This window comes from Chroicocephalus ridibundus, chromosome 1, assembly GCF_963924245.1.
Source record: "Chroicocephalus ridibundus chromosome 1, bChrRid1.1, whole genome shotgun sequence".
Lineage (NCBI taxonomy): Eukaryota > Metazoa > Chordata > Aves > Charadriiformes > Laridae > Chroicocephalus > Chroicocephalus ridibundus.
The window spans coordinates 19,020,756-19,045,831 of NC_086284.1; positions in this window are offsets into that span (position 1 = coordinate 19,020,756).

Consider the following 25,076-nt stretch of genomic DNA (forward strand, 5'->3'; position numbering starts at 1 on the left):
GCCCTGCATTGAAAGACATCCATCCATCCTATTGTAAAATTGAATAAGTTATATATTATTACTGTAGTGAAACTGTGGGATCTTTAATTTCATCAGGATTACTAGATTGCAGATATCTGACTACTTAATGACCTTGTATTTACTCAGAAAAAAAGACTGCTGCTGAAATGACAGAGACGTAATGGCATGAATTCATTGTGTATAACAGAGCTATGGAAGAGCTTACCATATAATGTGTGAGTCAGATTTGACTGCTTTTTGACATTCAACCATACCATTGCTAAAATATCACGGAAATAAATATCAGCAGTTAATCACAAGTGAAGTAATGTTATTAAGGGGGAAAATTTACCCTTCTCTGTATGTTTTGCTTCAACATTGTGCAGGAAATAAAGAACAAAAAAGATGCCATTTAAATTGCACTGCTCTATCTCATTTCTCAAAAGAAATGGAGAGACATCAGACGATGCTACAGCAATATGGCAAAAAAGAAGAGGAAGAGTGGAAGTTAATTTGTATTCTGAGTACCTTCCTCCTCCACCCTCCCACATACCTGCTTAAGTAGTTTAAGTTAGTGGCATTATAAGAATCAGTTATATTACTTTATGTTATATACCAAACATTTTTAAAATTTTTCTTTTTTTAGGACTTAGTGCTCTACAAAATGTTGGTTGTGCCAAGCCACACATATTCTGAAAATATCTTAATATCCAACAAAGCCTGTACAAAACAAATGCGGAGAATCAGAGCAGCAAGCTTTACTGATCAGTCCTGTCTTTTCTTATGAGAAGAATAAGCTCAATGATCATTTATGCTTGTATCAGTCTTCTTGAAGGACAAAGCACATTAAAAATTTAGTGCCATAATGTTCCTTGTGGTTTACGTAAACATCCTTAAACACCATGAATGATGGGAAATGGATATTTCAAAAGATGGTCAGGGGCACAATGGAAGTCTGTGGGTAATCCAGGGAGAGAATTCACATCTTCCCACATTGTATTTTGCTTGAAAGACCATCCATTTATGTCCATTTCCACTGCTCTACTCACCTGTTTTGCTCTTCCCTTCAGGAGAAGTTGAAAAATGAGTAAAACATAAGGTGTGAACATTACAGCCCTGTTGTCTAATCAGTAAATCATACTTCAGCAACTGAGCATGAATAGCAATAGTTAAATAAGACAATTAGTCACAATTACCATTAGTCCAAATAGAAATCTTACATAAAGAAATATGTATGCTCTGGAACTTTGGAAAGTTTGAAAATTCTGATTACACACTCCAGAAACTTTTAGAAACAGAAATGTACTGACCCATTAAGCATGGTTCAAGAAAAGATATCTAGCTACTAAGTGTAGCACCAGTCCAGGAAAAAAAAGCCTATCTAGTATTTACAGTTGTAAAGACAGTTGAAGAGACAATACTTTTAAATCCAGGTATGCATTAAAAGAAGGAGATACTTTTATGAGAAAGACTGAAGGAGTAAACATAAGCTCTGAGAACCAAACAAGGCAATAAAGGAAACATGGTAGGTGTAAGCAATATTAATATGCAATGTTTAGGTTTTATGCTTAATGCTGAGAAAATAAACTGAACCTCAGTAAAGAAAGAGACAGATGTTCAGGGAACATACAGTAGGGCATTTTCAGTATGAAATACACAAATTTGACCCTATAGGCAACTGTCAAAGGTACCAATCTGGAAGCTGCAAGATGCAGAAACATTTTTCCTTTACAAACCATAAAGAATATTTATTGAAGTGAGTCACTACAACCTGCTTCATGTGTGGGCAAATGTTGACTTTTTTTAAGAGAACCACTTCAGATGGAAAGAGAAGGGTCTTATAGACTGTGTAATATATGAGGAATATTCTGCAAAAGTAGTCTTAAGTACTAAATACGTTTTCTTGATGACATGCAGGGTGTTTTGATTTAAATTTTTTTTTTGTCCACTTTAGCAACTTATATCCAGTGTAACTACAATAGGTTCTCTTCTACCACTGGTGCAGAGACATTCAATCAGGTCCACTACTATTTGTGTCTGTACACTTTGAGCTTACTATCTTTCAACTTTGTAGATGTAACTTATTAAAAACCTGCTTAAAATCTATGGTTTATTGTCTCAGAGAAAGATTGACAGTACTCATTTGAAACCATCTTTGAAAACATTATCAAGCATCAATTTTTTGGATACTGTGGGAAATATTTGTAGGTGTCAATTCTGGCCCTGCCTGCTGCCTGTTGATAAGCCCGATACCATATATACCTTGTCACAATGCCAGTATTTGCCACAAGCAAACCGAAGCTCATCTTCTGGCTCTTACAGATTGTAATGTGAAGTGCAGCCCAGAGATAATAGTGGAAGGTATTGTACGAAGTGTTAAGGTCATGGAGTCTGAATAAATATTAGCTCAGGCCAACCGGAATTTCATTTAATGTTTTTCTAATCGCTTTCCTTTCTTTTGGGATTTCAGATGTTCATACACATGTGAATTATAAAATGTCAACTGAAAATAGAGCTTACATTCATTCTTACACATTACAGAAACAGAATGACAAATGAACTAGAAATATAAGTGAAGGATTAAAAGATATAAATTTTCAGGTTTTATCAATTTATTGTGGGTCATCATACTTACTACTATAGCTCTGCTGATACTGAGGAATATCTTGAACAACTTTGCCTTCCTTTCCAAAGTCCCCTGGAGAACAACCTTTTCAGCAGAAGGTCAGGAAGGAAAGTGCAGCCTTTAACTTCCTGCTGGTTTTAAATAAGGTGAAAGTGGCATCTGCCCTAAATCTGGTGCATGCTCCAAAAGATGTTCTTAACGAAGTCAGGGATGAGTCTAACTTCTTTTTCCTTTAAGCTAAGAGAGGGACCTAGTGATTAAATGAAGTGTTGCAGGCTGAAGCTGACAGACAGAAATAAGAAATGAAACCTCAGAAGCAAATGAGGGTACGAGCATGACTTTGAAGTTGTGTTTTGTTCACTGAGGTTTCATTTAAGGAGCTTTTTCCTGCACTTTACCCTACATTCCTCATCACAGGAAAGTCAGGAACAAGGAGGAAAAAGACAAGTGATAACATTGTGCTTGGGGCTTTTAAGACCTCATCTGTGGCTGGACACATTCTCTCTCCCCACCAATCTATTCCCAGTCTAGGTGGTCATCCTACTTTCAACTGTCTGACCCATGAGAGGAAAAGCCTGGAAGATATTGATACACACAGTGACAGAGAATTGATGCCCGCATCAGTAGTGACACCATTTCCCCAAAGATCCCGTCTGTCTTTCATTTACAGCCCCGCTGATGAGGAGAAGCAAAGGTGACTCCAGAACATTGTGCTTTTGCCATGGACTCTCAAGAGCACAGACAGGTAAACATGTAACATCACAAAACAAATTAATATTTATGGGGAGTGAACGCTAACCTAGAGAAATATCAGTGGATAAATCAAAGCACTATAATGACATGCTAGTTTCAGGGATGTGAGTTACTATAAGACACTGAGATTTATAGCAAAAAGAATCAAGTAACAGCTATAATTCTTTAAAAATATAATAGTGAACCCTTAACAATATTACCTGTACTGCAAAAAAAAAAATTAAAAAAAAATGAAAAAAATCAGCTTTTAAAAGAAAGGGAAAACTGGTTTTCCTCATCCAGCTAAAGGAAATACTCAAAAAAATATAAAATTACTCAAATGGGAAGAAAGGCAATGACCACATAGCCTCATTTACTCCTGCATGACTGCTCTTTTGGATAGTCCATTGAGTCATAGGAGCAAGTAGAGGCAAGAGTAGTTTCAGTCTGCCATTGTTTGTTTCTCTTAAAAAGTTGTGCCCAGGGATGGAAAGTGCTGCCATCTTGGCCCTCAGACAAAATAAAATCCTTCCTCTTTCCAGGAAAAACAAGAACGCAAAGTAACACCCCAAGCATTGTAATCCACCCTCCACAGGACAAGTTTCCACACGGTGTACTGCAGCATGGGGCTGGCAGTGAGTAGTTCCAGGAGACACACTACCAGCTCGCCAGCTTTTTTTCAGGAGGCAACAGGGAGATCCTGTCCATCAGATGGGAGCCATTGTGAACACACATGCAACTGAAGGAAGGGTGGGAGGGGGGAGTTCTCAGGAGTTCTCCTCATGAGAGCAAAACACTGAATTTGCTGTTTCTGCTGTGTGCTTCAATTGCCAGTCCTGACGTAGGTGATCGCTCCTTCCCTGGCTGCTTGAAGATGATCTTTTCCTCTGTAGTCTCCAGGTTATTCACACCTTTCCACCACATATATCCAGCTGCCCACAGCAGAGGTAGAGCTGAGTCTTTATCATATCTTGCAAAGGATGGGCTTAAGAGCATCCTCTTCTGGGCTGCTTCATATCTCAGACTTTCCGTTTCTCCAAATCTATCCTCTTGGCAACTGTGTAAAGCTCTCTCTCTACATATACCTCATATCTCTTGTGTACACATAAAGTGGATACTGTGCTAGTCTTCACTTGCTCTCAAAGGAGACAGCTCTTAAATTTCCCCCGTCTGACCTTTTTTCCTTTAGACCCTGGAGGCTGAGAGCAGATACCTGGCGCACACACTAGTGCTGGGACCTGAAACACTCTGGCTCATTCTTATTTGAAGGAACATATATATATATCACCTAAAGCAGAACCTAGTCCATAATGTTATTGACACGTCCAGTGTGAGAAGTTCCACTGGAATTAATAAAAGGCAGGTTGGGAGCAAATGACAAAATCTGAACATTTTCAAAGGAACTAATAAACATACCATTGAGAAGAAAAGACTACACTTTTAAAATCCCCAGGTATAGATCTCATTTAGTAGGAGTTTTGTGAAAACATGTTTCTGGAGGCTAACAAAACAAAGTTCTGTCTTTCTGTCTCTCTTATTTAGAGGACTGGAACCCAAACAAACATCTGCTGTGACAGGTAGAGACCACAACTTCCTCTGCAGTTATAGTCTCCCAAGTATGCACAAATTGAGGCAAGAGGCCTGCACCAGCGTCCAAAAGGGTAAAATATTTAAAGGAGAGATTTTGCATGCAATTTCACTTATAACTTTATTTCTAGCAGGCAGTATTGTTAAAAAGTAGATATCACTGGCCAGAACCTGGCAGTCACTGTGTGCCAAAAGCCTTCTGTTTTGCAAATACATGAAATTTCAATTTTACACTGAAGATAATGGGTTATTTGGGGAAAAAGATTGAACTGGTAATAAGAAACTATTCACTTCATTTGCAAATCCATAAATATGTGATCTCTTCTCCTTTCTGACCGTATTTCAAATGGCAAGATGGAATAACAGTATACCCTTTGGAACCTTTCCTCACTCAAGTACATGTAATCATTACTGTCAGCCCATCAAGCTCCAGGTGAAAATAGATTCTATAAAACTCTTTCAAGTCACATTTGATTAGACCCTTTTTTGTATGAGTTTGACATGGTTTATTATTTCTTATCACTGCTTCTGTGGCGGACTTCCCCAGAATAACTTCTGTACCATAGCTGACAAACGAAAGCTGACTGTACTACAGTGAATGTAACGCTGAAACTATCCTGCCAAATATGGTAAATGGACAGTATAGACATTTAAATGAGCAGAAGCTTTATTTTGAGCTACATCAAGCAAAAGCATGTAATGTTGCTTAGGCAGGAAAAGATAGGAAGAAACCTGTGTCCTGGGTGGAGGTGGCAGAGAATCTGTGTGAAAATAAAGCAATGTGACAGCAGAAAGGAACGTAATCGCTAATAAATAAGGAGAAATGCTTATAAATTTCACCAGCTGTATGGTGCAAACTGTAATTAAAAGAAAGAATTAATTATGAAAAATAAAACTAATAATAAGCTGAAACTTGTAAGTGTTTAAGTATGTCAATAATAACAAAGATTATAAGACACAGCTGAAAGCTTTGCCTTGCAGGAGTGGGTTTTGGAAAATGAATACTATGGCAGATTTTTGCCTATTTCAGTGGCTTTCTTGCTATCTTTCCCTCTCCTCCCAGAATATATAAGTACAGAGAGGTAAAGGCCCTCCTATAATGTGTGTCTGAGGCACTCTTTTAGCAAGGAACATCTTTGCATCTTCTCTTTTACACGGTAAAATGACAGAACAAGTATGTTTTTATTCCACTCGTCTCCTTCAGTAACCAGTTCTGAATTAAAATAATCTGATTTTTTCTATTAATAGAAAAGTCAAAGGCAGATTCTGCTGGCATGTGAGATTTTAAAAGTTCTTCCTGTTTGTATTAATTTGCCAAAATTTCAGTAAAATGCTATTTAGAGTCTATAAAACCAGTTGGTGTGAGGAATAATACAAGGAAAATGAAGATTCAATGCTCTTCTCTGAGCCTCATGAAGGAGTCAGGAGATGAAGTCCAAGGTCTGAGTTGCTCCAAAAGCTCCCACAAGTTATGCACATTTCTTGCCCTTGGAACTGCTTTGAGTTCACCAGTATTACTACGTGATGGTGTAGCAAACAGGATTATGCCTCATTACTTTGCACCCTAAAGCTTCTGCATTTGATAGGCTCCTTCAAAAATTCAGCATTGACAACGCCAGTCTTGTATATGCTGGCCTGGTCACACCACTGAGAGCTTACAAAAAGGACTATCATCAACTGGACCAACCAGGAATTCTATAGTATCCTCCTTCTCTGTAAGTATTGCATGTGCAGGAATGAATATATCTAGAAGATTTGAAAATAATATTTGCCAGGATGGCCCAACAGAGTTGCAAATGCACCTGTAAGCAATGCCCCATGCTTATTACTGTTAGGCAATCTCATCTTGGAAAACTCAAATTTCAGAAACCCCTTTGCAGAAAGTTCATGGCTTAGCCTGTGATAGTACATGATATGTCTCCTCAGGGATGTTGAATAACTCATCACCAGCCAGAGCGCAATCAGTCTTTCAACCACAAGGATCTGACTGACGAGCCTGGCAGAACAGCAATGAGGTTTTATTTCAACCTGTCAATAAGACATTCCGCTATTCATAAGACAAACCTTTCTGAGACAATTTATGGGACTGGGAAACAAAAGAAAGATTGGGTAAAAAGAACAGTGTCAGGGAGCAGTGAGGGCCAGCTGCTCTCTAAGGGACAGGGAGCTGGGAGCCAAGCACAATACCATGTCTCTCACTGGCAGTGGCACCTGGGGAAAGCCTGCAGCCCGGATCATCATCTCAGTCTGTAGTGGTCTTGCAGGTCTGAGGGCAAGCCATGAAGTCAAGCCAGCAGGTCAAACTCAGGATCATAGCTGAGTCATAGTAACTAGGGTCAGATACAGCTCAGCAGTAACCAGGCAAATCCATGGTGGCAAGGCAGGTCTGAGGTCAAGCTGAGAAGTCAATCTGTGGGTTAGGGTCAGGGTCTGCATCAGCAGGTGCATGGCCAGGAACAGGCACGGCTGTAAGGCAACCCAAACTTCCTCTCAGGCAGGGCCCAAGGGGTAGAGCCTCAGCTTAACGGCAGCTTCTGTGGGAAGGAGGACCAGCCCACACTAAGGATTCTAGCTTTCTTCAGAAAACAATTTCACATCCAAAGCCACCTGTTATGCTTTCTCTAGTTGTCCTTGAGATGAAGCAGCCAAATACCAGGAGAGCAGATGCACTCAGGGCTCTGAAAAAGAAACTGACTGTCTCTGGAGCAGAAGCAACATGTTGCAGGATGCCTTTTTATGCATGGATCTACATAGGAACGTAGCTTCTGTTGCTGTCTCCCCAAAGACACAAGTTCCTCCTCTTGCTGCTCCTACAGCTCTCCCTTGAGGACAAAATGATGTGTTCAATAGCACTTGTTTCAAGCAATAACTTTCCCACTATCTTCTGGGCTGTCTAGCTGCCTCTCTAGAAGAATTTCACTTCCTCAACCTCTTTTGCACTTCAGCATATGTAAATTCCAAAACAGATACACTCCACAGTCCTGGTGATTTTGGTTGTACACCATGTGAGCCTGACAAATTTGGTGATCTTTGACAACAGCGTTACAGCTTTGATAGATAAAGGAAGAGCGACTGACATCATCTACCTGGACTTGTGCGAAGCATTTGATACAGTCCTGCATGTCATCCTTGTCTCTAAAATGGAGATACATGGATTTGATGAGTGGATCACTTGGTAAATAAGGAATTGGCTGGATGATTGCACTCAAAGAGTTGCAGTCCAAGGCTCGGTGTCTGGGTGGAGACCAGTGATGAGTGGTGTCTCTCATGGGTCCGTACTGGGACTGGTGCTGTTTAATATCTTTGACAGTGACATGGACAGTGGTATTGAGTCCACTCTCAACAAGTTTGTGGTGTGGTTGATACTTTAGAGGGAAGGGATGTCATCCAGAGGGACCTTGGCAGGCTTGAGAGGTGGGCTTATGTGAATCTCATGAAGTTCAATGAGGCCAAGTGAACCTGCACCTGGGTCGTGGCAATCCCAAACATGGACACAGGCTGGGCAATGAGTGGATTGAGAGCAGCCCTGACGAGAAGAACTTGGGGATATTGGCACATGAAAAACTGAATATGAGCTGGCAATGTGTGCTAGCAGCCCAGAAAGCCAACCACATCCTGGGCTGCATCAAAAGAAGCGTGGCCAATAGGTTGAGGGGGATGATTCTACCCCTCCACTCTGGTCTTGTGAGACCCCACCTGGAGTACTGCGTCCAGCTCTGGGGCCCCCAGCGTAAGAAAGATATGGACCTGTTGGGGCAAGATCAGATGAGGGCCATGAAGATGATCAGAGGCCTGGAGTACCTCCCCTGTGAGGAAAGGCTGAGAGAGTTGGGGTTGTTCAGCCTGGAGAAGAGGAAGCTCTGGGGAGACCTTATGGCAGACTTCCAGTACTTAAAGGGGACCTAAAGGAAAGATGGGGAGGGACTCTTTATCAGGGAATGTAGCGATAGGACAAAGGGTAATGGTTTTAACTGAAAGAGGGGAGATTTAGATTAGAAAACAGGAAGAAATTCTTTACTCTGCAGGTGGTGAGACGCTGGAACAGGTTGCCCAGAGAACTTGTGGATGCTGCTTCCCTGGAAGTGTTGAAGGCTGGGTTGGATGGGGCTTTGGGCAATCTGGTCTAATGGAAGGTGTTGGGGTATGGCAGGGGGTTTGGAACTAGATGATCTTTAAGGTTGCTTCCAACCCAAACCATTCTATGATTGTATGATTCTACAATTCTACTCCCAACCGTCACTCTTGGCCAGCTTTTCTTCCAGTGGAAATTACGGTGCAGGGAAATCAAATGTGAGAACAAGATGGTGAGACAACATTCAGATTTTATTCCAGGAATCAGAACATACTTCTCAAACCAGTGGGCTGGAAAGAGCTTTTCATCTACCTTCTCCTCTCCTGCCCACTCTTCCAGCTTATCACCTTGAAATCTAATCAGTAAAATCAATATCAAAGCAGGCAGTTGTCTGATACAGGACAGTGTCGGTTCATGTGATTGTGGTGAAGACACATTCTACCTAGTATTATTGGTAGAAAAGTCAGTCTAGACTTACAGCAGGTTCTAATGGAATAGGCACCATTTAGTGGGTGTGCCAGAGTGTGGGCAGCCTGGACACATCTCTGCCATACAGGTAGCTTGCAGCTGTGGTACAGGTGGGATCTGACCTTGAAATATCCCTGACATTTTAAAATCCGTGGGTGGTTTGTGGTTCAAAATCAGTGGAAATTTGTCAATTGACTTCAGAAGAAAGAAGGTTTTATCCTGTCATCCCAGAGTTTGAGCCTTTCCACTTGCATGCTGAGTATCTTTCATTGAAAGTTCAGTCACCATTTCCAATGGAAAGTGTCCAGTGCTGGGGAATTAAATCCCCAGTTATAGCCCTCAGTAACTACCTTCTTGTCAGAGAAGTGCCTTTTAAATCCTGTCTCAACACAGCATCCTTTAGTCTTACACGTAAACTTTCTAACCTATTTCAGGGGGTCATAAGGCTGAAAAACTCAGAAATATCACTCAGAAGTGACATCTCACTTGTGACAAGTCAGGGCTTCTCTGGATATTTCACATCTTACCTATGCCAATGGTAAGTTGATGAGGTGATGCTAACCTATATACCTGAGAACATTGTCTACTGTGAACATTTCTTCACAGTAACAGAAGTGCATGTAGTACACAAGTCCTATGCCGTAAAATGTATTCAGATGGGTACATTTTAGCTAATACAGCATGATTATGAAAAGCTATCCTTGTACAGAACTATTTAGCTACATAAATCAGGTTTTCTATTTTATGGTTCTATACAATTATTTCCACTAAACTTGCATTCAGTCAGGAGTTAGAGATATTTTAGAGATATGACTCTATGTTTTACAGCTAGTTTATCAATTTGTTTCTGTGTTAGATCAAGCTAAGCTTTTATTCTCTACAGCTATGAGTCAGTTTTCTACAAACTTTCATAGCAGTGCACGCATTATACAAGCTGTCATGTATTCAGGACTTTGCATCTGTAGCCCTTAATAAAATTATTAGCCCTGTTGACTGAGATTTTTGCACAGGGGGGTGGCAAGGGGAAAGTTAGATAATAAAAATAAAAGCAAAAAAACAAACATGAAAGTTTCCTACCTTTTTTTTTTTCTTTTTTTTTTACTAGCAGTGATAAAAAGAATGGGAGAACATGAACATCATCTCTGTAATTTTGTTCACATTTCAATATTATGTAGACTTTTTCAAAACCAGAGGAAGTCAGCAAAATTATTCAGTAAGTTATAAGTTGAAACATTTTCTAGTTACTCTGCAACTACTGCTAATGGAATGCTATTTATAAAATTACAAGAGAAGATTCTTGCCATATATTCCATATATTAATTAACTCTGATGTTATCAACAGATTTCTAGTGCTAGGTATGAATACTGTAATAATTTAGTCAAATTCCTGACTAAAACCCCTTTTGCCAGCAAAACAGCACCACAGATTCTTGTCTTTGAGCTGAACAATGTGCAGTTCAGATGAAATGTATCTCTGACAAAAAATGTGCGAGATCAGAAGGGAGCACAGGGATTTACAATTTTGGGGCATCTATTCAGCAGACACCACAGGGTAAGTTCCTGTGTCAGGGCTGGAATAAGAACTTTGACCATTTTACAGGTTTCTAAGAAAAGGCACTTATAGAGAGTGAATACCTTTTTCTTTACATGGCTCAAGCAGACTCCTCCACTTCACCAGATTCAGTGAATATATGTGTTAATGGGGGAATTTTTCCGCCCCAGACAAGTCTGTCCCCATACACATCATAGCCTGCTTGGATTTCCAAAAGGAAAAAATCAGTCATCAAAGTCTTCTAAAGAAACTAAGCAGAGGTGGAATAAGAGGGAAGGAACAGGCATGGATAAGAACTGCCAAGAGTAGGAAGGAGAAGTGGGGGTGCACAGTCACTTCTTGCAGTGGGAGGTCACTGGGGAGTTTCACGGAAATGCTGAGATCCATGCTGTTCCTAAATGGCCTGGGAAAAGGGGTAAGCAGTGACCAGACAATGTTTGCAGCTCATAGGAATCATAGAATATGATATGCATTATACATATAATATGCAATGAAGTTGCAGCTCTTATGAAGATAGAAAGAACAAGGGCCAAATATAGGAACTGCAGAAAGGATTTACATGACTGAGTGACTGAGTAATAACTCAGCGGATGAATTTCAGTGTAAGTAAATGCAAACTGATGCATGTAAGAAAAAAGAAATGGACTATAAGTTGACCATTGTGATTCAGGATTGATATCTTTGGGTTGTGACAGACATGTCCATGAAAATTTACCTCAGTGCTTAGTCCAAAAAAAACCCCAAAAGAAGTGAGTCAAATCTTAGGAATTATTAGAAAAAGATTTGAGAACAAGAGAGAAAACAACTATGTTATTGTTATTGTATAAACCTATTGTTCACCCTCATGTCAAAGCTTGTGGACAGCTTTGCTCTCTACTCGAGCAGGGAATGAGAGAACCTGAGGAGATTTGCAGCAAGGATGACTGCAGGCTGCCTTTGTAAGAGGAATGACTGAGCAGGCTGTGTCAGGGGACCATCAGGAAGGTGCTGATCCACAAGGAGACATGAGTAGGAGCCATGGGGGACAGAATGGGACAGTGTCCTCTCCAATGAGGTGCAGTCTCAGATGAGCTAAGCAGGTTTGGTGACAGTAACCAGTGTCAGCCACAGTCCAATGATCATCAGGTGAGCCTGTAATGACAAGGCAAGTCCAAGCTCAATCCAGGAAAACAAGCTACCAAGGCAAATTCAAGACCAGTATGGTACATGATGGGGCACAGACACCTCTACTATGTAGCCTGTGCCAGTCCTAAAGGCAAGAGTCTGAATTTATGTTCAGCTTCCTAGTGAAGGCAGGGGGCTCTGATGAGTCTTCTCATGGCTCTTTCTGCCCTTGGTCTTTCTGCAGCAGCCTGATCTCAAGTTATAGCTGTACCATGTTGAGGTTGACCAACTGTGCAGGCAGGCAGAGCCTGCAGTGAGGGGAAGGAGGTTGCAGAGCTTGATGGCGCATGCAAGGTCCAGAGACACAGAGATTCCTTCTTCATCCTGGAGAACAGGGGATAAGACAGACAGCTACACAATCCTTGTGGTATGGAGAGAAAAGATCAATTGTTTGTGGCCTCCTCTATCAAACAATACCATGGGCAGCCAGGTTCAAAAGAAACAAAAGGAGATGGTTCTTCATGCAGCAGTTTATTGACCTGCTGATTCCATTTCAAGAGCATTGTGGATGCAGTTAGTTTACAGGGATTCAAAGGGCAACTGGATAAACATTTCATGGAGAAATCTGTTATGAGTCACTAGAGAGATGAATCACTACAGGCTTAGGAAGTCCCCTGGGAGAGTAGAGAGGGGGAAATACAGTACATGCTTTTTCTATTCCCATTAACTTTTGGATAGCATTCATAAGTTCTTTTTAGGAGAGAGCATAAACCCTGTGTTTGATAAAGTCAGAGGACCCAGAACACCCGGAACATAGGAGTTGAGCCCCACTCTCAGGAAATCATTTTCTTGGCGATGATGTCCCACTCGCCAAGGAAGCCAGAGAGAAAAATGCTTGGCTAGGTGCACCTTTAGCCTGAAGCTCTATGGTTATTCTTATATTCCTCTCTTCTCAACTGAGTCATTTGACCTATTTTAGATATGTTACTTAGGATGAGATAAATTCATTTCTTCTTTACTGAAGAAGGCACTTAGGGTGACTAGTTTAGAAGCACTCGTCTAATTTTCATCATCAAATGAATCTGCATTTGGTCAAATACCTTTTCAAGAATGCATCATGATCTCCAGACGTGGCTCTAAGAAACATCTTTCACTTGTTCATATCCTCTACAAACACTCCTGTCCTTCCCTCCCCTCTTCATCACAACAAAACATGATCAAATTTTGTTGGGAAGCATACCCTCGTGCATCTCCTGCTCCACTGCCAATCAAAGGGCTAGGCCGATTGTAATCCAGTTTCAGTGTCTATATATTTCCTAAATATTTACTGTACATTTTTAGCCATCTTAACCAAAACACCATATACAGCCTGCTTCACTGAAGCATATATGAAGTACGTCTTTACCCTAAAGAGACTTTCTAGTATTACCTGAGTAATGGACACTGAATCCCATGTACCTCATAAATTTTGCTAAATGATTTGCTTTGAGTTATTTTTTTTCCTAGGATTTATTATTTTCATTATGATTAAAGAAAATAATCATCATGACACAAAACAACTGGAAATAGTCATGCACTTTCAGTGATGCAGTAGTGCAGATTGTGTGAACTGGAATAATTAGCCCAAGAAGAGATGATGGCACGCGATAAGCCAGTAAAGTCATGTTACATGACATCACTGGCCTGAGGTGAAGAAATGATAGACTATTAAATTTCAGGCCAACTGACTAGTGATGATTTAGTGTCAAATAATTATTCTAAACAAGACACATGATGCATATAGAACATTGTAAAGGCTCAGCAGTAACATAATGCACTCAGATATCACCAGCCTCAAAAGGCATGAACTATTGCTTCCAGTGCACGGGAAAGGGGAATGAGGGATTGGAGCAATAACCTATATACAATGAGTAATGTATTTTTACATCATTAGCAAAAGCAAAAGGAATGTTCTGTTTGTATAAGCCTAGCAAAAGAAACCGTGATCATGTCATATCTGTCATACTTGAACTGACTTGAATCATTCTATCTGATCCGAGAGCTGTCTGCACTGGATTTTCTGTTGCTAAAGCAACAGCTAAGTTAGCTGTAAAATAAATGGGTAAAAATAATCCATAGGCACTTCAAAATATTATGTGTACATTTTTATCCTTACTGTACGCTGTACACACAAACATACATTTGAGTATGCTTTGCCAAACCAACAGCAAATTCTTATGCTATGAATGTGTATGTAGGGTAATCGTGATTTTGAAATATGTTTTTGCAAAATATTCCTTAAGTAGTTCAATTTGTAGAATTAGAAGTTATTATGAAACAGCTGTGCTAACCAAAGATAATTTATATAGATGTGATCCTGAGGAATGCTCAGGGACTGAATAATCCTATTTGGTATCTTCAGAATGTTTTTCAATCTAGACAACATATGTATCTTTAATTCCCCCATAACAGTTCCAGCTGAGATAACACACATGTTATGATAGATGTTGTACATCTTGAGCAGGACACAGTTCCTCCTCAAAGACCATGCAGTCCCACTAGACAAGACAGGTGAGATTTGGGAGGAAAAGAGGGAATTTCCATCCAGTAAAGTAACATATCAGTAACAGAAACAGGAAAGAAAATCTGTGGAGACCAGAAGTGGTTTTCCTAGGCCGAAACACTACAGACCTTTTCACACCGTGGAAGGACAGCTGTTGCTGTGAAGGAAAACTGCATTTAAGGTGCTGGGAATCAGCTCACCTTGTAGATTTAAATGGATGTCCAGACTTAAAGAAGGGTGGGGGTTGGACATGCACTTCTTGGACAGGGAGTGTGGCAGCAGAGGGAACAATCAGAGGTGGAAGTGTACAAGGTAGACCAAGTAGAGGGACTAAAGTTCTCAGGAGGGCTGAAAAGTACTGCTTCCATAGTCTAAAAAAGTAGTTTTCTGTTCTCTTTTTGGCTTTGCTGCTTGGGTGGAATTGCCTTGATCTTTTGTTGGACTGCAAATACAGTCTGAGAGACTTTGCATGACAGTGAGCCTGGTACTCAGTGTCCTAAATAGAAGGAGGCAAGAGCAATCTACTGCTGTCACCTTCATATACTACCTGGTGTCCCATGATGAGTCAATGGAATTTATTTTTATTCTAAATTTTCATTTACAGCTAGTGAAGGCAGGAAGTGTTAATAGTGCTATGTAACAATCTGTTTTATGGTTTCCAGTACTTTCAGATGACTACTTAAGTGTGTTGTTAAATACTTACAAGTGACTACCACTAATGAGCCAATGTCAGTGCAGATACATATTCAACCAATTATAATTTATAAATTGCATACTATTTATATATTTATATACCATTTCTAAACTGTGTAAAATAAAATACATACAGATATATAAAGCACAATACATACTGAAAGAAGCAGATAGAATGTAATTTAAGCTAATTAAAAATTGCCCATGCTACCTTCCTTTTGATTCCTAATGTATCAAGCTCTGTTAGAATCTCTTTCTCCTCTCAGGTCTGCTGAAGCAAAGGAAAGAAAATTAATTAGGATTATTTTATCCTTTTCAGTCTATGTATGTGGGCTTTTTTCTTTTAAAAAATAAAATTCAATAGAATAAACTAGGACACTTCCCTGCTTCTGCATGAATTGTTATCCATGTTGCAACAGTAAATCTCTACCACTTGCTGCTGTTGTTTAATTTACACGGCTATCAATGTTAGCCTGCAACAGCAGACAGAATTTTATCAGTGAACGACAAAAGTTCTACATTCTTGAAATTGTTGGGAAAAGGCCTATTCAGTGTTCAAACTATTTCAATTTTTTAACTGAAAGGTCAATCAAATAAATTCATAATGCTGCCAGTTTCTCTCCCCAGCCTGTAAGGACAGTTTAGACCAACCAGCATTGATGGATCCCTTCTTGCCTGCCTGTTTTCTTCCTGTTCTCTCATCAGGAGGTCGGACTATGGAAATGCAACTCCCCAGTGTGATACCCCAAAAGAAAGGGCTGGAGGAAGCATTATGTGCAAAATGTGGCAGGAGAAAGTTTTTCAATTCTGCTACATTTCCTGCTTCAGCAGTTCATAATGATGGCATCCAGTGTGGTTTAATGCCATTCTCTTAGACTGCAAGTCTAGTCTTTTTGGATGTTCACTTTCGTCGATATTTTGGCAGCCTACAAAATATTTCTAGAGAAATTTAGGCAGGAAAAGGTACTTTTAAAAGTCATTTACAACTCAACCGGAAAAAAAGAGGCAAAGAAAAGTATTTCTTTACCCTGGCAGCTTTCTTCCTAACGTCTCCTCTATATAATAGAGACCAACGAGTGGTATTTCTGTGACACAGACATGTATGTCCTTGCTAAATTTGTACTTAACATGCCCCTTGAGACAGGAATTTGAGGACTGTTAGACAGACAAACATGACTACCTATTTTTTTGAATTATCACAAAGGTATTATCCCTCCTCTTTCTTATTTAAATCGCATTACCCATTAAAAAGAAAAAAAAAAAAAGAAAGAAAACAACAAAAAAACCCCACCAAAAACCCCACAACAATGACAAAGCACTCCTGGTTTGAGAACAAATGTGCCACATTTCAGCCTTGAAGGTAAAATGATTGTGGTGTTAATAAAAATAAAAAATGTCCCTTTACAAAGAAGAGTGCAAACTACTTTAAGAATAAATATAGGTTGGTATTCTATATAGCTAACACATATATTTACAGTAAACGGGTTTTGTTTGGTGTCATTGTGATTTGTGCTACCTTGCCTCTACAAAAAAAAATACAAACAATCATATTTAAAGTGAACATGTATTTAAGAAAATAAATCATCACTAGCACTGATATTATGATAGAGCCCAGAGCCCAAGATCGTACTGTATTACGCACTGAGTAAGATTGTTGAGAAAAGTCTGGAAGAGTTTACAACCAGAACAGAATGCACAGACTCTGATGCACAAGTGAATAGATATGAGTGTGGGAGAATCACAATACAGAACAGCTGAGAAGGCACCTCTGGAGATCATCTAGCCCAGCCCTCTGCTCCAAGCAGGATCAGAGACAGCAGGTTCCCCAAGACCATGTCCAGTCCGACTTTAAATATCTCCAAAGATATTCTCTACATACCTCTAGTGCTTGACCACCCTCACAGTAAAAAAGGTTTTTTTCTTATATTCAAGTGGAATTTCTTGCATTTTAACTTCTGCCCAAAGAACAGCCTACAGATCTGCTCCAGCATCTTCATTCCATCTTCTAACTTAGTGGGGGAAGGAAGTGGGATTTTGTTGGCAGGCGCTCACTAAATGGAAACAAAAATACCAAAAAAGAGATGGTAATGTCATGAAGTTGTATTTAAAAGACCTTTGAAGCTAAAGAAAATCGTAATAAGAGACACTGTCCTTTATGACTTCAGTTAAAAGCTGGCAGGTTGATGCTATGCCTGTAGGCCCTCAGATAGAATCATAGAATCATTTAGGTTGGAAAAGACCTTTGGGATCATCGAGTCCAACCATCAACTCCACTCTACAAAGTTCTCCCTTACACCATATCCCTTAACACCACATCTAAACAAGTCTTAAACACATCCAGGGATGGTGACTCCACCACCTCCCTGGGCAGCCTATTCCAGTGTCTGACCACTCCTTCTGTGAAGAATTTTTTCCTAATGTCTAAACCTACCCTGCTGCAGCTTGAACCCATTCCCTCTTGTTCTATCACTAATTACCTGTGAGAAGAGACCAGCACCAACCTCTCTACAATGGCCTTTCAAGTAGTTGTAGAGAGTGATGAGGTCTCCCCTCAGCCTCCTCTTCCTCAAACTAAACAGTCCCAGCTCCTTCAATCGCTCCTCATAAGATTTGTTCTCCAGGCCCTTCACCAGCTCCGTTGCCCTCCTCTGCACTCGCTCCAGCACCTCGATATTTCTCTCTCATATTGAGGTGCCCGGAACTGGACACAATACTCAAGGTGTGGCCTCACCAGTGCTGAGTACAGGGGGACAATCACCTCCCTCCTTCTGCTGGTCACACTATTTCTAATACAAGCCAGGATGCCATTGGCCCTCTTGGCCACCTGTGCACACTGCTGGCTCATGTTCAGCCGCTTGTCAATGAGAACCCCCAGGTCCTTTTCTGCCAGGCAGCTCTCCAGCCATGCTTCCCCAAGCCTGTAGCGATGCATGGGGTTGTTGTGGCTCAAGTGCAGGACCTGGCACTTGGCCTTGCTGAAGCTCATACCGTTAGCATTGGCCCATCGATCCAATCTATCCAAGTCTCTCTGTAGAGCTTCCCTATCCTCATGTAGATCAAGTCTCCTTGATGTAGATCATGTAGGTAGGTCTCCTTCCCTCCTCTAGACATTTCCCAGAGGAAAGCGGGAGATTGCAATGACCAAGAAACCCTTAAAAAAGACAGGGAGAAATCAGCTTTGCATAGTCTTGGTACTGGACAAGGATGTGGAGATAAATGGACTCTACTATTTCCTGGGAGGCCATTTACCTTCATTTTTTGAGGACTGGACTCGCGGAGAGATACATAGAAGGGACGTGCCTTCTTTGAGTTACAAGCGTACCTGCTTCAGCAGCTAACGGCAAAGTCTATAGCGGGTTCTCCCACCTGATCATTTCTGTAGCCATCTATCTATTGTTTCATTATCTATATTTGACTCTATCTATATTTGCAAAGAAAAAGTGTCTCTGTTCTTACAAAATGCAAAAGTCTCTGAGGAAAGTAAAGTAGATGAGAGAGAAAATTATGAACATCAGGAAACATCTTTTTACTGTGAGGGTGACTGAGCACTGACACAGGTTGCCTGGAGAGGTGGTGGACACTCCATCCTTGTAGATGTTCAAAAGCCATCTGGACATGGTCCTGAGCAACCTACTTGAGGTGGCCCTGCTTGAGCAGAGGCAGCGGACCAGATGACCTCCAGAGATTGCTTCCAACCACAACCACTCTGTGATTTTATTTTTTAATGAAAATAGTTAGGAGAATACTAAAGGTGTTACATTCACCCTCTTTCAGAGATTCCTCATCTTAATTAGGAATGAATTTCAGGGAAGTCTGGAGTTTGCAGTCAACACTTAGAATCATAGAATCATAGAATTATCTAGGTTGGAAGGGACGTTTCAGATCATCTAGTCCAACCATCAACCTAACACTGACAAAAACCACCAATAAAGCATGTCACTAAGCACCACATCTACACATCTTTTAAATACCTCCAGAGATGGCAATTCCACCACTTCCCTGGGCAGCCTGTTCCAATGCTTGATAACCTTGTTGGTGAAGAAATTTTTCCTAATATCCAATCTAAACCTCCCCTGGTGCAACCTGAGGCCATTTCCTCTTGTCCTATCACTTGTTACTTGGGAGAAGAGACTGACCCCCACCTCTCTACAACCTTCTTTCAGGTAGCTTTAGAGAGCGATAAGGTCTCCCCTCAGCCTCCTTTTCTCCAGGCTGAACAACCCCAGCTCCTTCAGCCGCTCCTCATAAGACTTGTTCTCCAGACCCCTCACCAGCCTTGTTGCCCTTCTCTGGACACACTCCGGCACCTGAGTGTCTTTTTTGTAGTGAGGGTCCCAAAACTGGACACAGTACTTGAGGTGGGGCCTCACCAGTGCGGAGTTATCATGGGCGGAGTGATTAACTTCACTCATAAGAGTGCAGGGGGACAATCATTTCCCTAGTCCTACTCACCACACTGTTCCTGATACAAGCCAGGATGCTGTTGGCCTTCTTGGCCACCTGGGCACACTGATGGCTCATATTCAGCTGGCAGTCGAACAAGGCCCTCAAGTCCCTTTCTGCCAGGCAACTCTCCAGCCACTCTTCCCCAAGCTGGTAGCGCTGCATGGGGTTGTTGTGACTCAAGTGCAGGACCCAGCACTTGGCCTTGTTGAACCTCCTACCACTGGCCTCGGCCCATCGATCCAGCCTGTCCAGATCTCTCTGCAGAGCCTTTCTACCCTCAAGCAGGTCGACACTCCCACCCAACTTGGTGTAGTCTGCAAACTTCCTGAGGGTGCACTCGATCCCCTCATCCAGATCATTGATAAAGATGTTACAGAGAACTGGCCCCAATACCGAGCCCTGTGGAACGCCACTCTTGACTGGCCACCACCTGGATTTAACTCCATTCACCACCACTCTCTGTACCCGGCCCTCTAACCAGTTTTTTAATCAGTGAAGAGTACTCCCACCCAAGCCATGGGCGGCACGTTTCTCCATGAGAAAGTCAACACCTTGAGGAGAAAAGGCTCAATCCATTCCTTGAAAATTAATTAACATTTTGTTGGAAGCCTCCAGGCCTTGTTTTGCTTCGTTTCTGACAGCCCATGTTTTTAATGGGACCATGTCCAAGGGGTGCACCAGGCCCTGTGCTGTGCCAGTTTCACCAGCAGTCCCCAGAACTGATTTCTTCCTAGGCGTCTGTAAACATGTACTGGATGAGAGGAGCTGACATATCTCTGGGCTTTTTTTTTTCTCTATGCAGAGAATTGCAACCTTCTTCTCTTCAGATACTGTTATTTTAACTCACACCTTTTTACTGCTCAGTACATTTACAGATCTGAGGGTTGCTTTGGAAAGTCAAGGCCCACACACCATACGTGAGCTGTGGCGGGGGAGGAAAGGAGGCAGTTACTGATGTTTGCTGCTTTTAGACAATGTACAGTAAAGCATCTTTAATTTCAAGGACTCCAGTTCCTTGTCCCTCTACAACACTGAGTGGCTATGGTTACGGAGAAGTGCTTTGCAGAGGAAACACAGTAAATAGGATAGCAAGTCAGACTGGTCTCAGATGACTATAACAGCATTAGAAAGGAGTAGAAGATGTCAAAACAGTTCCAGGACCGGAGAAGCCTGAAGAAACACTTTTAAGAAAAGAGTTGCATGGTCACAACGACCCACTTCCAATGACAAACGGTATCCATTGCAGTTGGTGGGAATTCTGCCATTCATTTAAACTGCCATCACCAAGTAGCAGGAGCTGAGGGTTTCCCCTGCCAGGCTGATCACTAGGCTGCACATTACTAGGCTGCAGACATCCCTATGCACTTGAAGAATAAACTGATAAAGCCTGAGGAATGACAGAATCTCTAAGATATATGCACTAGTAATTTAAGATGGACCTTCTTCTCCTCAGATTCTCAATGATTTCCAATATGATAGAGGAGCTGTTTAGATTGTTTCCCTATAATTATTAGTAAACATCTTATTTGCTATTTCTCTTATTAGAAGCACAGCATAAACACCTCAGTCTAATTATGAGTGACTCATTCACAAATGCCCGCTTCATTGTTCTAAATGAAAACACACTCTTAGAGAGGTAATAAAATTAGCATCAGAATCTATTCCGAAACAAATTGAACAGTGGATGCTCATAGCAGTGAACACTGAAGTCAGCTAGAGCACGTGTGAGTATGCAAGGACTGTTATATACTGTTCCGTATATACTATTTAATTGTTACAGTTGTATTTCACACAGGAGAAAGACTTTTTTATTTGATTGGATTTGAACTTGCAAGGCTTGTCCTCAGCTGATTAAATTGCACAGATTCATAGACAGCAGAGAAGCTGTGTTGTTCACTTCTGGATCAGGATTTCAAACCTCAGCTGTATTTCAGCTAAGCAGCACCACAAGAAACATAACATTAAGACACAATCACTACGCTTAGACACAAAGTCACTATCCATCACACAGACAAACTCCATTTCTCACAGTAAAACATATACTAGCCTTCCTTCTGAGAAGAAAATTACACTGTACATTTCAAAACAGTTTTCTTAAAATGTATCAAATGAGTAATATCCCAAAAAGGCTTTTAAAGGGTAAATACAGCATCAACACCAGCAAACGCAAACACAGTTCTTTTGAGTAATTATTTCCCTTCACCCTACTCATACCCCATACTTCTAATGAATAAATATATTGCTAATCTATTAGCCATACAAAAAAATCATAATGAATTTAACCAAGATAATATTGTCCAACATTTATGACTTTGCACATGGGAAGCAACGTTGCATCGCATATGGAAGGCAGGCAGAGCTGAGTACGAAAAAGCCAACAGAGCTGCTAAGACAGACAGATGCAAGTTCTGCTCTACCTATTCAGCACTCCACAGGGAGCGGCTGTAGTGAGTGGAGGACGGATTGTGCTTACTGTTGTACAGAGATGTGTTGCTGTAGTCTATCCTAACAGCGATTTCCTTCATTCTAATGGATTCATGCCCTTACAGAGTTCATTGCTCCAGTTGCCTCTGTGTTAACTGGGAATGCAAGTCCGCACTTCAAAGGCAGAAAGCTCCATCAATTTCAACAGTGTCTTATCAGCTGGAAGACATGGCTTAAAGGACACTAAGAAAAAAAGCCATCTGAGGTAAAGCTAGTCTTGTCAAAATCTTGTGTGGAAACATCAAAACCATACTTTTTCATATAGACAAGTGTCTATATGCAATATGGATACAGCTTCTGGTCAATGGTCACCTAACTTACGTGAGATGTTTTTTTTCTTTCACAACAAAATGATAATGACACTGCAATCACAAAGAGTTGTTTGTTGCTAAGATCCTGGATCAACTGAATGATTTCATTCTTCTGACACATTATATGGGATTCACTGACCTGAGCAAAGCACAGGGATAGGACTTTTCTTCTGGTAGACAACTAGATCATAGCAGCTGCTCTGCATTATGCAAAAATACCTGCGTTAAGCCCACAGTTGATGAAAAACAATCACTCTTCAATGTGTGCAACCCCCAAATTACAGTTGAAGAACAGTCAGTGTGATATCCTGCTTTGGATGCACTTCCATTACTCTGCAGCCATACTTGACATACATAGCATAATGCTGTTTACAATTTAAAATATTAACATTATGGTAAGATATTTTTAATATGTACTACAAAATATAAACATACTTGGAACATGCAAGAAAGCTTTATTTTTAAATAAGTTCTACAGTACAATTTTCATCTCAAGTGCTAATGATTACCTCAGACTTTGTCATGCGTACTGAAGGTAATTTGAGTGTAGCTGATCTCTACTGAAAGAGTACCTCCTTTTAAAAAAAAATAGGTTAATCTCAGAAAGTTATTATTGATTTAATGTGTTAAATACTTTTATGTATCCTGATGGATCTTATTTCATTTCTACAAACAGTTTATAAGGTAGTGTGGATTCTATGTTTTAACGCACTAGCTCGTCTCCCTCTGGAACAGAGGATTTGTTACAGACTACTGCCCTGAAACTTGATTCACAGAAGGAAAGACAGCATGCTAACTCAGTCCTACATGTCCTTAAGTATATGTTTTCACTCCTAGTTGCATCTTAATTTTCTGTCTTGGATTATGAGAAAAAAAAAATTGCAGTAATATTCCTTTTAAGTGACACATCTTTGGTACTTCCAAGGCATAATTCCAGTAGCGTAATGCAGCCAGGTCATATTGTTTTCTATATGCCAGTACAATTAAGGCCCTAAGGCACATCTTGGCCTTTTCCACTGTTGACTACACAATGACTTCCAGTTTTGATTTGCCAATTGCTAATCTTAGTTGACTAAAACCACAGCCAAGTTCTCCCGAGAAACAGTTAGATTACATTACTCAGTACATTACTCATAGGTTACATAGCAGTCACTCACTACAGTGAACTGTAGTTAAACATTACACTGATTTTTTAAAGGGATTTAAATGATACTGGTTGGCAGTCATCTAGCCTCATCAGCTGTGACACAGCTGCTGCACACCTTTATGACCTCTTAGTACTTCATATTTTTTAATGTGTCCAGAGCTAGTGGATAGAAATGTAGTAATGTCATAATGCCATCTACAGGCTCTAAACAGTCCCAGTTTCTCTCGGTGACCCCGTCTTCCATTTTCCACCAAATAACTAAAAGAAAGTCAGTAGAAAAGCAAACCACAACAAATTCTTACAACTGAGAGTCATATCATAAGTAATTTGAACAAAGTTCTACACTATGGCTCTACATAATGAGTTTTCTCAACAGCTTTCTAGTAATCTCTGGCAGTAACAGTGTGAAAATAACTATTCATGTAGTATTTATCAGCTCAATCCATGATCTCAAGTTAAGAAATAAGATAATGTAAAAACAAGACTTTAGTGAGCAGTTCTGAATATTGCATTAAAGTTGCATTATGTTCTGTTCTAAAAATCACTGGTAAGCTGTTGGTCTACAGTGACTGGTAGTCCTATAGCATAGATGTGTCCAACCTTCCTGATCCCAACAGCCAGCCATCAAATTTTCAAATGCCCAAGAGCCACAGGATTGACATCACATATTCTGGAGACCTGAGGGAAGACTGGGACTCAAACTGTGGTTCACAAAAGACAACAGCACACCCAAGGGGTCCCACTGGTCCACTGACCTAGAGGTTATCAGCCTCAGCATATCCTGCTGATTTGCTTCCCCAAAGACAGAGATTCAGATTATCCAGAAGTTCCCATGCCAGCTCAGTTTTCCTGTTAGTCACATGACACAATCTGATATAAGACTTGAACTTCTGATGGTTCAAACACAGCTTAAGACTCACTTTTGCTATCATTTTAGGTTTCCCAACAAGCGTGACTTTGACCAATCACAGACCTTGTTAAAGCTGACTGCTGTGCTTGCCACCCTTCTGTCAGGTTAAATGGCAAGCGGGACCAGCAAAAAGGAAAGAAGTTCCCTTAAGAAAAAAATGGCTGAAAAGCAGAAACCACAGGACAAGAAGCAGGGTCATGTGGCATGGGCTAACCAAGAACACAAGGGGAAAATGTCTGTTCTTGCAAAGTGTTCCTATCTTCATGTTTCAGGGGTAAGGGAGCCAGAAATAGAGAGGAAACTTCTGGCAGTGCCTGTATTTCAGCTACTTGTGTTTCCTTTCTTTGGGAAGCTGCAAACAGAAAATCCAACAGCATTCCTAATGCAAAATACAAGAGGAAA